Below are 13,163 nucleotides of genomic sequence, written 5' to 3'. Positions count from 1 at the left end.
ACATTGCTCTGTGCGGCGAGCTGCCACGACTACCCTCAGTGAACATCTTTTGGCTGTGAGCTCCCCAGACCCATCTCTAACAGCGAGATGTTCGTTTGGATGGACTCTTAATCTCCCTTCCCTCCCACAGGCAACGAGACACCAATTATTTCCACTCGAGCGAGTGGTTCCTGTTCTGCAGCTTTGGATTATCCCTGACCTGTGCACAAGCCCTGATATCCATCATCAAATTGAAAGTTAACCATGGCTCGGTAGGTAATCAAGCTTTACGTACTGGTTCTGTCGCTGAGGATGATTGTAGATAGTTGCTGAGCAGTTGCTAAGGAGAGGATCAAGGAGAATTGTTTGAAGGAACATCTGCAGCCTCATTCTTTGGTCTACCTGGCACACTAAGACCTGAAATGAACATCTAATCAAGATGTTTCTACAAACAATGCCAATTTGGCAGTGAAAACCCAAGTCCAGGCACCCTTTGGGGATTCACAACCACTGCAGAGCCGCAGGCTGGTGGCCCTGCTGTCCCTGTCACAGGACTCCAACTGACAGCAGTTACCAAGGCCCTTTGGGAAGACTGCGCTGGGTGTCACCTTCTCTGAAGAGGACCTGCTGCGTCCCTCTGGCTGGCATTAGCAGCAGAGCCCTCTGGTTCTCCAGCCCACACTTTGCCCCCTTGGACGCAGGAGGGACCAGCTTTCAGCTGCTGCTTTAACAGCTGCCTTTGCTGTGCTCCTTTTCTGTCTCCCTTCCTACCGCATCCGTCAGGATGTGCTTCTTCTTCTCATTCCAGACGGAGCCCAAAGCCTCACAGTACACTGCCACCCCCACGTACCCATCCTAGGATATGTTGAAGAAATAACAATTAGCAAATAGGAATTCTACCCATAGTGCGTATCTGGCCAGGCTATAAAGCTGTAAGAGCTCATCCTACCGTCCCGAAGGCATAGACCAGCCGATACTTTGATCCCATATCTGCCTCCTGTATGATCTGTCCTGAAGGTCAAATCATCGTTACCTTTGGAAGAGGATGGAGGTTGAGGAGAAGTGGGCAGTAAACGATGAATGGTTGGGAAAAAGCAGCCAAGCAAGTGGCAAAGGAAGGAGCCGAGTTGTCCCAAGGCCAGCTCAGCCCAAGGAGCTTCAGGATGCCAAGCCCTGGCCAGGTGAGCTCACAAGCAGCAGGCGGGTGCTGCATCACTGCCCCTTTGTGACAGGGGCCACCCCCGCACGCATGGGGACGCACTGCGGCCCCACAGCCGCCACAGCCCGGGCGCCTCCTGGGCCCACCAGCCGGCAGCTGTTGGGCTGCCCCAGGCACTGCTGGCCAAGGGCTGGCCACAGGCTGACTCTGAACAAGCGCTACCAGAGAACGACCTTGAGCAACTGCACTGGGTGGACCTTGGGTGGCCGCCAGGCCCCCACCCAGCTGCTCTCCCACCCTGCAGCTCCAAAAAGCCTTTTCTGGGTGGCTTTTTAGCATCTGGTTTAACCCCTCAACCTGCCTGGACAGCAGTGACTGTTTCTTCTGCCCCAACAAGGCAGCTGGTTGGTATTCCTGCCCCCCTTGAGCTCCCCAGTTGGGCCCCTGCACCGCCTGGGTCCTCTAGTCTTCCCCACTCTTGCTCGGGGCAGTGAGTTCCTCCTGCTCAGCTCAGGGCAGGGAGTTTTCCTCCTGCTCCACTCAGGGAGGCTTTCTTCTTTATATCCTTCGCTTTGGGCTTCCAGTGTGGCCTCAGCCTTGCCGGGGTGACTTCTGTTCATCGTGTCCCTCTCAGGACAGCTGGTTTTTCCCCTCTCTTGCCTGGGGAGGCTCCTTTTGCCCCTGCCCTATACCAGGTGCCTGGATTTACTCCTGCCCTGCTCAAGGTGGCTCTTTGTGCCTCTGCCAAAATCGGTGTGACTCGCTTTGCTCCTGCCCCACTTGGGGCATTTAGTTTTTTCTCGCTCCTGCTCAGGGAATCTCCTTCTGCCCCTGGCCCTGCTCCACTCATTAGAAATTTTCTAACTCTGGGAGATTTTGGGGAGCCTGGAAATTCCAAGGGAATAGTTAGTGGTGTGCGATGATCAGTATGGCGAGGAAGGCTAAAGGATTGTCTCAGAGGAAGGATTTTTATCTTGAGCAGTTTGTTTCTGTCTTTCAGGCAGAACAGCCAGGGACTTTGGGTTTTGTCTGATGAAGGATAGCACTAAAATGTACATTCAGCCATTCAGCCGAGGAGGAAGTGGGAGCATCTCTGCTGTAGAAGATCTGGGGAGACATGGAGATGAACCTGTAGACACAGGACAAAGGTTTCTCTAACACTTTTCTTCCACAGTCACCCCTGGGATTCTAGGGATTGAAAATTTTTCATTTTCACAGCAGTGTTTTGGGTGTTCAGATTCTTTCCCTTCTTTTCTTGGCCGCCTTCCCCCCTGGTAGCATTAGAGGGAAGGATATGGCTCAGTTCTGGCAGGACAGTGACCAAATAATAACCGGTGGTGTTCTCGGCAGCATCCTCCATGAGAAATGGGCATTTGTAGGTGTCGCACTTCATCTGCTCAAAGCCCCATCCAACCTGGTCTTGAACACCTCCAGGAATGGGGCCTCCAAAACTTCTGTGGGGAACGTGTTCTTTTCTGGGCTGCTCTTGATCCACTCTCCGCTCAACCTCCGTTTGTGCTTGGGATGATGTCCTCTTGCAGCTTGAAGCTTCAAACCCTTTTGGTGGTGTTATCCTCCTTGCTTGGATTTGCCTTGTTCTAATATACTGATCTCTGGGGGATATTTTGTACTGCCTTCATGTTCAAAGGCAAGGGATGATAAAATTGGGGTGGTATGCAGTCCTAACATTCTACTGAATGAGAGAGAGTCTCTCTCATTCTATCTTTAGCACAATCTTTAGGTGTGTTTATTTGATGTTTTTTTCACCTCTCTAAAATATTTCTTGCATGGTTATGCCTTGTGGAAGGTGAACCTCATTGGTGGCAGATTGTACTTGGCACACAGTTGAGGAGTGGTTTATTTTAATGGTGAATCTGATCATTTACTTTTGTTTGTTCAAAAACAAGACAATCCCTGTTTGCCTGTGTGCAGCAGGTCTCTGAGGAAAGCAGGTGGGAGCTGGTCAAAGGAGCTGGAACATCCAGATGCAGACTGCGGTGGAGAAGTGTGATGGAAGGAAAAGGGATGCAAGTCCCAGGTGGCCGATGAGAGCCATGGTGGGGTTGGGGAGGTGAGGAGCAAGGGTGGCCATCCTGTGTCAGACCTCAAGGGACAGCTTCTGCCACCAGCCCAGATCTCCTTAGGAGAGACCCTGGATCCATATCAGTCAGAGAATGCTGCTGTCACCTCTTCTCTAAACTGAAACACAATAAACTACACCCCTGAAAAATGAACAGCGTTTTTCATTAGAAGCTCTTTGAAATCTTTCTCCATAAGAACACTAGGAAACGTCTCTAATTGACTGTAAAAGAGTAGAAAAGGAAGAGACGTGGTCTGTTCAGGCTTTCTTTGTTGCAATGAGCCCCATGGTGCATTTGGTGCTGAGCCCTTGAGCCTCAGGTTGCACAAAGCTCTCAGGAAGTCAAAGTGAGAAGAAAGAAAGTACCTTGAAGTATGAATGAGTCCCTCTGAGGCAAACCCTGAGAAAGCCTCCCCAGGGGCTCGTTAGAGCGACTGAGAGGAGGCCATGATTGCAGGCAGGCAAAGGTGCTGTGCAGGCAGCTGAGCTGCTGAGAAAGCCCTGGCTTTGTTTGATGGAGCAGAAAGGCCAAGCCCTGAGCCCCAGGCCCTGGCAAGGCAGATCCCGTCCCTCCCGCATGGCTCAGGGCTCTTCCTGGGGCAGGGGGAGGTGGGGGGTGTGATGCTGAGTGAAGGACACCGGTGGGACAGTGCCCAGCCTTGCTGGGGGTGTGCAAGGAGGACAGGAGGCCCCCCCAGTGCCTTAGGACAACATGTCTCCTCACAGGCCTTGGTGGCAGAGACCACTGCTGTGCCCAAGGGGACAAAGACTTGCGTTCTCTTGGTGACTTCCAGACTTGCCAGTGCCCTTTGCCATCTCCACCACAGCTTGTCCTACACTGTCCCACAGCTGCTTCTTTTTCCCTGCTGGCTGGAGGCACCCATCTCCCTTCCCCACCTGGCTCTCACCCTGGCAGTTCAACACTCACTGACGTATGTCCATCCTCACACTCTGCTCCTTGACACACAAAGACATGGACTCATCTCAGACTCCTTCTGGATGTCTTCTGGAAATGAATTCTGCTGCTGCAGGAAATACAATGGCTGCCATAGGATGGAGGATACCAGCTCGACAGACAGTGATGGGCATCACACACTCGCCATGCCCACCCCCATCCAGGACTGGGGTCAGGGGCCCAGGCATCTTAGCTCTGCTGGAAATCCCTCCAGTGAGTCCAGAAATCCCAACTCAGGGAAGAGAAAGCCCAAGACACTTCACTGCTGGGAAGGCAAATGCTGGCTGAAGCCTTGGGACCATTAGTGTGGATGTCCCACCACCTATGGAATAGTCCAGGAAATTTTTCAGGAAGAAGAGACCTCACAGGCACCAAACACAGCCACAAGCCTCATCCTGGCCTAAAAAGGTATGCAGAAGGAAATGACCTCACAAACGCAGACCCCAGTCATGAGCCTGCTGCTGGACAATCATGTGCCTGAGGAACCATAACCCCAGAAGCAACTTCTAGCTGCTGGCATGTTCCATACATGCTGGCATGGTCCATCCTGTGTGTTGCATTCATACCCATGCTGCTGGCATGTCCCTTACTTGGGACCTCACAGGAACCAAGCCTGGTCATCAACCCTCTGCTGGCCTAAGGGGTGCTCTGGAACACAGGCCTTCAAACACCTCTGAGCTTGCTCATGGTCTCTCAGGTCCTCAGGCAGCAGCACGCTCACAACTGGCATTCAGGCTATTCGCCTGCTGCGGGGCTGTCAAGGACTCAGGCAGACGTGATCTCCCAAGCACCAAGGTCATCCATGAGGCTGGTGCTGGCCTATCAAGCACTCAGACCTTTGTGGTGACCTCCAAACCAGTATCAAAGTGATCTGCCTGTTTCTGGCCTATCAGAGATTGTGGCAGCACTGACCTCATAACCAACATCCACACCATGTGCCTGCTGCTGGCCTGTCAGGTACTCATGGAGAAAGGAGCTCGTAGGCACCGAACCCAGCCTTGAGCCTGGGGTTGGCCTGCCACCTGCAGAGACAGGGGTGACCCCAAAATGAGCATCCAAAGCAGATGCCCGCTGTTAGAGCAGCGGTGACCTCACAATCAACATGCCAGACCTTGGCCTGCTGCTGGCCTGTTGGGTTCTCAGGCAGAAGGCACCTCACAAGCATCTACCCGAGACATTGCTGGACTGCCATGTCCTCACAGAATCATGTAGATTGAAAGGGATCTTTGGAGATCGTCTAGTTCAATCCCCCTGCCCTAGAGGGAGTCAGCCAGAGCAGGTCACTTAAGAAGATGTCCAGGCTGGTTTTTAGTATCTCCACAACAGGACACTCCACAGTCATGCACCCCTCATGCCGAAACCTGTTTTCTTGAGTTCAGTTGGAATTTCTTGGTTTTGATGATTGGGGCATAGAGCACATTGCCTGTGTGGGGCCGGTGGGGAAGATGGGCTTCTTCAACCTGGTGAAACTCCTCCAGTGAGGGTCATCGTCCAAAAGGGATAACAGCACTACAAGCATGGGAGAGAGATGGTTGGGATATGATAGATATAAACACATGGAAGGATTTGGCTGAAGAGATTATCAGCCTGCTGAAGGACCAGGGCATTCTTCCAACTGCCCGAAGCTCAAAGAGCACCTGGGGAGTTTAGAGAGATGTGACTGAGCGAGGAGTAAGGGGACAGGGAAACTGGAGAGCAAGGGGAAGGCCGGCCCTGCTGCCCCATTAATGGTCCAATAGCCCCACTGTGCTGGAACCGCATGGGACAGGTGTCCTCATGGGTGGGGAGACATCCTCCCTGCAGGCACAGAAATGCTCCCTAGCTCTTCTCCAGGGACACCCCTCCTTCCAGGAGAGCCTTTCCCCAGGTGAGCGTGTCCAGGCTGGCCTGGCTGGACATTCCTGGTTCCCACCCCGTGCTCCCTGCAGGGCCCTGAGCTGTCGGTGCTGCTCTGCAGAGGGAGGGGCTGTGGTGCCCTGGGGCCATGGGGTGACCCTGCACTGGCCATGCTGGTCAGGGTGAGGAGAAGATCCCCATTCCATCTTCCCTCCTGGATCATTCAGAAAGGACCGGGCTGGGCAGGACCAAGGGGTGTCTCCAGTGGCACAAAGGGCAGGGGAGGGCTGCACGAGATCCAGCCCATGGGGCTTTCCACGAGGGTGTCCTGAACCACTCTCCAGTCTTCTGTCCCTTTGCCTGCTGGCTCCTCACAGCCTCTCCTGGCATTGCAGGGGCCTCGTTTGCTCATGGGCTCCACAGGTTCATCTTTTCCTCAGGGAGACATTCCCTTGGATGGTCACTCATTTGATGAGGTGCCCCTCACTGCCCACCCACACTCCCACACTGTCCCTGCAGATCCCCTGAGCTCTCCTGGCAGCTTCCAATTCTTCTCCAGGATGAAATCTGGCACCAGCCCTGCTGCAAGTGGGGCAGCACCAGGCCCACATGGCAAACACCTGTTGCTGTTTGAGTGGACTTGTTCAACCTTGAAGAGAGGTCTTCATTCAACTCTTGGTCCAAAAACTATTCCCATGGGAATCTGAGGCTGTTGCCCTGAAACCATCAAGAACCACAGAAGGGAAAAAGTCCTTTTGAGGGAGTGGCTCCTTGGGTGCAACTCCTGAGAATGGCTTTGTAAGAGGCGTCCAGCGTTCTGGCCCTGCCCTGAGGAGCCATTTTATGGTGCTATTTTCACAGAGACCAGCTCTAATAAAGAGGTTCTCATCGCCTGCTGCTACCCACAGTCACAGGGATGCCACTGTAGAGACAACAGGACTGTCACAAGGTACACGAAGCCTCAGGGGTAACATAAAGGCAAGGGCACAGCAGGACAGTGGGATGTGAGGAGAGACCAGCACTGAAAGGCCTCGTCCTGCTGCTGTCCTTGGCCATGGCTCCAGGGAAGCAGCAGCCCCGACTCGCAGGCGGCACAGACAGAGTGCCCAGCGAGGCAGCCAGGGGCAGCCCCAAGGGCCCCAGGGGCGGATCCTCCATGGGGCAGTTGGACATTTGCCTCCAGAACCCCTCCTGCATACTGGGGTTGCTCACCCAGCTCCAGAGGGTAGTGAAGAGATGGGAGCTGAGACTAATAATTTTTTCCAGATATCTTTATTGAGCTTATCTAAAAAGAGAGCCAGGATCCATATGCAAATGAGGTCTTTGGGTCACGAAAAAAAGAAGTAGGAAGCCAAGAATTGTAATAACAAAGGTCTAGAACAGAAAAAACCAAAACACATAAAAACAATCAAATGAAGAAAAAAACCCAACATCAACAAAAAAATCCCACAAAGAGAAAGTAAAGAAACATATGAAGAAAAATTAGTCCTGCTTTTTCCTGAGATGCAGTGGGAGCGCCATTGGCACAGTGGACACCTTATTAATCTAGGGAAGATTCTACTCAAATAGTTTCCTCAGGGCATCCTTGAGCTCTTTGTTCCTCATGCTGTAGATGAGGGGGTTCACTGCTGGAGGAACCACTGAGTACAGCACTGCCACCACCAGATCGAGAACTGGGGAGGAGATGGAGGGGGGCTTCAGGTAGGCAAACATGGCCGTGCTGATAAAGAGGGAGACCACGGCCAGGTGAGGGAGGCACGTGGAAAAGGCTTTGTGCCGTCCCTGCTCAGAGGGGATCCTCAGCACGGCCCTGAAGATCTGCACATAGGACAGCACGATGAACACAAAACACACGCTAAAAAACAACTTAATATTAGAAGCCCAGCTTTCCTGAGGAAGGAGACTGAGCAGGAGAGTTTGAGGATCTGGGGGATCTCACAGAAGAACTGGTCCACAGCATTGCCCTGGCAGAGGGGCAGGGAAAATGTACTGGCCGTGTGCAGCAGAGCAGTGAGAAACCCACTGCCCCAGGCAGCTGCTGCCATGTGGACACAAGCTCTGCTGCCCATCAGGGTCCCGTAGTGCAGGGGTTTGCAGATGGCAACGTAGCGGTCATAGGACATGACAGTGAGAAGATAAAACTCTGCTGAAGCACAGAAAATTAAAAAAAAGACCTGTGCTACACATCCCCAGTAGGAGATGGCCCTGTTGTCCCAGAGGGAATTAGCCATGGATTTTGGGAGAGTGGTGGAGATGGATCCCAGGTCAAGAACAGAGAGGTTGAGGAGGAAGAAGTACATGGGGGTGTGGAGGCGGTGGTCACAGGCGATGGCGGTGATGATGAGGCCGTTGGCCAGGAGGGCAGCCAGGTAGATGCCCAGGAAGAGCCCGAAGTGCAAGAGCTGCAGCTCCCGTGTGTCTGCGAATGCCAGGAGGAGGAACTGGCTGATGGAGCTGCTGTTGGACATGTGGTGCCTCTGGGTGTGGAGCACTGAACAAGGAGGAAAAGACAGTGAGAAGTTAGGGGAAACTTTTCTGAGCAAAATCAACAGCATTTCTCAGACTTCACACTCTGCACTGCTTTTCCACTTCTATCAGATCTTCATTCAGCTCTGTGGCTGGAGCTCAGACTGTTTCTGGCCGAGTGTGCCAGGAGGAGCGGGACCTCTGCCCGCTGGCTGCCCAGGAGTCAGCCCTGCTCTGCAGCAGCAGATTCGTGGGAATGGGGTGGCCAGTCCTGGTGTTCCAATTTGTCAGATAAACCTCTCCTCATGGACAAAGGGCTTGTCAGTCTCTGCACTCCCATTGCCATGAAACCACAGTTGCAAGAGTGTTGGAGAGAGGTTCTTCTACAGCTCTCTCCCGTCTCAGCTGGAGATTCTCTTGCATTTCAGAAACCCTCACCATTTCTGCTGCATTCAGGGACAGCAAAGGGAGTCCTGCCAGGCAAGGGGATTGTCTGAGGGTTGGTGCAGAGAGAGGGGAGCTGGTCTGTCCCTCTGTCTTGTTCCCAGCTGCCTCTGCTTGGGCCTTTCTGAGACAGAGGGGAATCGCACTCGCGTGTTGACATGGAAAGACACCAGGCACTGCTGAGAGCAGAGAAACCCACTGCCGAGAGCTCAGTGTCTCACCCTTTCTCAAGGTCTCAGCACCCCACTTCTCGCCAAGGACACACATGGCTCCTTTCACAAACCCAGCAGCGTTTCCTTGGTCGTAGCGTCTCTGCGCTTCTCCACAGGGCATTCAGGTAACAGCAGGATGCTCCAGGATGGATGGGCATCCTGGAGGGCAGCACAATGCTTGGAAGGACACCCCAAGGAGATACCCAAGTGTCCTAGTGATGGTATGTCAGAAAGGGAGAGTCAGCTCATTCCCCAGCCACATAGACTACTTTGCCCACAGCCCCACGCGTTAGAGGAGAGCTTGGACACTTCATTCCCAGGGAAACACTTTCATGGGAGAAATCACAAGACCGGTGCCTGACTCGGCTGCTGCAACTCCCATCCCCAGAGAGCCTGGCTGGGAGAACAAGACAAAAATCACAATATAACAGACAAGCGGAGAAACAAGGAAAAACGCAGTGAGGGTCTGGCTGAGAGAGGCCAGGGCAGAGACAGCCGGGCACTCAGGACAGCGTTACCCCTACCCTGCTGTGCCCGTCACCTCCCCAGCATGAACTTTGCTGGGCCAGTTCTCTCAGCCCCTGTACTCTGGAGAGAAAAATGGACACACGGCACATGGTTAGAGAGCTGCAGCACGGCTCTGCTGGAGCTCTGGCTTCACAGGTGCTTCATGCCTTGAACCACAGAGCCCTGAGGGCTGAGGCTTTGCTGGGTGGGAGAGGAGGTGAGGGGGCTTGCTCAGGGGAAGGGGTCTGCATTGGAGGGGATCATACGGAGTTTTATGAAACCTTCCTCCCACAGCATTTCTGGTTTCTCTTTCCTCTCATTCCCTGATCATATCCCTGCTGCCGGGAGATTCTCCTCCTGGGAGGTGTTTCCCTGTCCCATGTCTTTTCCCTGTCAGCTCTCACAGACCCCATCCCAACCCCTGTGCACTCCCCTTGGCCCCACAGAAACCTGCCTGTTTGCCGGGCACTGCCTGGGTTCATGTTCCTGTTTGCAGGTGGAAAAGGGCAGGTCAGAACAACCCCGATGGGTCCAGCAGAGCTGATGCTGGTGCTGCCCATGGGCAGAGGAGTGGCTGAAGGCACTCCAGGAGGTTCCTGGCAGACCTACTGACCACTCAAAGCTACAGCTCAGGAGTCTCACTGACTTCTTCCAACTTCAGAGCTCCCTATACATTTATCCCTTTCTCTGCCTCCCCACCCTCTCACTAGGAAAATAAAAACACAAACGCAAGAAAGCTCCTTATCTGTAACATAATTCCTGCCTTGAGCTTCCCCTTGAAAAGTGCCCTCAGAAATGTCCTGGGGGTGAAGTGCAGCTGAGAGCAGCCCTGACCCACGCAGCACCCCCTTGACAGCAGGACACTCTCCTGCCAGGAGCTGCCTCTTCCACCCACACCTTCTCCCCGCACTGCTGCTGGCAGCTCCTCAGGGAAACCGAGGGCTGATCCTGACGGGAGATAAGTCCCTGCCACAGCACAAAGCACCCTTGGGTGCAGGGACCCTGCTCTGAAGGACAGACCCCTGGCTGCACACCCACCTTCACACTCTGCAGCCATTCCCGGGTGAAGGCAGCTGATGTGCCCTGTCCCTTTGACAGAGCCATGGGGAAGCCCTGCTCCAAAGCAAGTCCTTTTTCTCTATGTTGGAGAACCTCTGAGAGACCTCCTGATAGATCCCAGAGGCTGTGGGATGTGCCAGCTTCAGGAGATCATTCCAGGAACCGCAGCTGCATTGCCCTGCAGCCAGAGACTTACCCTGTTCAGGGCTGGGAAGATTTTTCTCCAGCTGAGCTCTCCTCTCTCCTCCCACCCCAGACTGCCTTTACACCCTCTCTGCGCTTGGCAGAGGAGCTGCTCCTGGGCAGAGCTGTCTCTCTGCAGCGCTGCCCGCTTGCCATCAGCTCCCTCCATGCCAGGAGCCCAGCCCAGCTCAGCAGCAGAGGACCAGCCCAAGGCAGCCCTTTCTCTGCCCCCTCGGGGCTCCCTCCAGGTGTCCCTGGGGCTCCAGGGCAACCTGCTGATGTAATCGCTGATGTTCCCTCCCTCACCTGGAGATACACTTATGTCCTGTGGCATTTCTTGTATTAGAAAAGAGTTGGCAGGAGAATCACCTCTTCTTGTCCCAATAGCAGACACCAGAAGAGTGAAAGGGAAGGATCTCATTTTTCCAAGCTCGGGGGATGATTCCATTGAGTGAATTAGGACATTTCACCCTGGGTCTGTAGTCTCAGGGCTGGCAAGACATTCAGTGCTCTTTTGTCAATCCCACATCTCTGCTCTGAAGCAAACTCTCTGCCCCCAGGGGGTCTTGGACACTTGGTACCGGGTTTCCTTAAGGCAAGTAGGAGCTTGCCTGGTGACACAGCTGGGGTGCTTCAGCCCAAATGTGCAGCAATCCCCTCAGCCAGGGGCACAGACAGGATGAGCTGGAGCCATTACTGATGAGTACAGAACTCTGGCCGGGATGGCATACACTGCCCAGGCATGGTGGCCCAGCTCAGTACGGCTGGTGTCCAAGGACAGCATCCTCCAGGCACAGCAAGGATGGAAACTCAGGCTAAACTTGAGAGGCAATTCAAGGGCACCATGATGCGTGTTTGAAACATCCGGAACAGTTAAAGAAGAAACAAAGATAGTGTGTGGCCACCGCTGAGTTTCATGAGAGCAGGTGTGGATAGATCTGCGATTGTCTATGTCCTCTTTGCCTCGATCTTTCCCTGCAAGGTCTCCCAGGCCTCTGTGACTTGAGGCAGGACCCTGGAGGAGAACAACCAGCGGTGGATGGGCATCAAGTCAGGAGTCACTTGAGCAAGCACCATCCTCACCAGTCTCTAGGACAGGATGGGTGGCATCCCAGGGAGCGGAGAGAGCAGGCCGATGTCACAGAGAGGCCCCTTCCATCATCCTTGAAAGTGGGGGCACTCACTGATGACTGGCGGCACCCAAATATTGCATGCACCTTTCAGAAATGCCCCATGGATGAGCAGGGGAGTGAAAGGCTGTGCTCCAGAGCAGGTCCCCTCAGGTCACAATTCTTTCATGGCCGAAAGAGAAGGTGACAGGATTTAGCCAGGGGAGACTCTGCCTGGCCATCCGACTTGCTTTATGTGAAGAAAGGCCATGACTGTTAGGTGCAAGGAGAGACGTAGTTATCTTTGACCTGGAAGTCAGCAAGGTTTCCAGCATTGTCCCACAGAACACTCTCATGCCCAAGCTAGGATGGCTAATGCCTGCATGGATGGCTACTGGATAGCTAAACCCACCTGTACAGGCGGGCTCGGAGGGACGTGGTCAATGAGTGTTACACTGCCTGGAGGCCTGTAGATTGTAAGGTTCTGCAGGGGTCTAGCCTGCAACCTGCCCTGTTTAATGTGTTTGTAATGACCCAGAGGAGACGAGAGAGTGCTTTTTCATAACAGTTGTAGATGACAGCATATGGAGGAGAGCAGACACGATGCTGGAGCTCAAGGCTACGGCCCAAAGGACAAAGACAGGCTGGAAGGCTGGGCCAAAAGGAAGCACACAGTATCCAATGATGACAAAGCCAAAGTCCTCCCCTTGAGGTGCACTCATCCTGTGCAATGGCAGAGGGCATGGGGCTGCATGGCTGGATAGCAGCTCTGCAGGAAAGACTGTGGTGGTCCTTGGGTTTCATTGGGACAACCATGAGCCGTCAGCAAGGGAGGCCAAAAGCATTCCGGGCTGTATGAGCAGGAGCACAGACAGTGGAAGTGATGATCCCCTTCTGTGCAGGACTTTTTACACCACATCCAGGTTAATTCTTTGGTTTATGACACCCCCCCTTCCGCCGCAAGTACAGAGAGAAATTGGTAAAGTGGAGAAAGTTCCCTGGAGGCCCACAAAGGTGGTCAGGGCTGGAGCACATGTTTTGTGAGAAGAAGCCGAGAGAGCTGGGCTCATTCATTCCAAAGACTGAGTCAGGCTCACGTCCATGGCACAAGAAACGAGGACAAGAGGCAAGGGGATGACAAAAGAGAGGGTCAGGGTAGACACAGGGAGAAAGT

At 53.7% G+C, this 13,163-nt stretch overlaps 1 pseudogene; it reads right to left on the bottom strand.

Annotated features, from left to right (window-relative positions):
- Positions 1-7,566: 7,566 nt before the first annotated feature.
- LOC134509332 (olfactory receptor 14J1-like) lies at positions 7,567-8,477 on the bottom strand (annotated as a pseudogene).
- Between the last annotated feature and the right edge of the window lie 4,686 nt (positions 8,478-13,163).

This window comes from Chroicocephalus ridibundus, unplaced genomic scaffold, assembly GCF_963924245.1.
Source record: "Chroicocephalus ridibundus unplaced genomic scaffold, bChrRid1.1 SCAFFOLD_98, whole genome shotgun sequence".
Lineage (NCBI taxonomy): Eukaryota > Metazoa > Chordata > Aves > Charadriiformes > Laridae > Chroicocephalus > Chroicocephalus ridibundus.
This window is presented reverse-complemented; position numbering and strand designations above follow the sequence as displayed.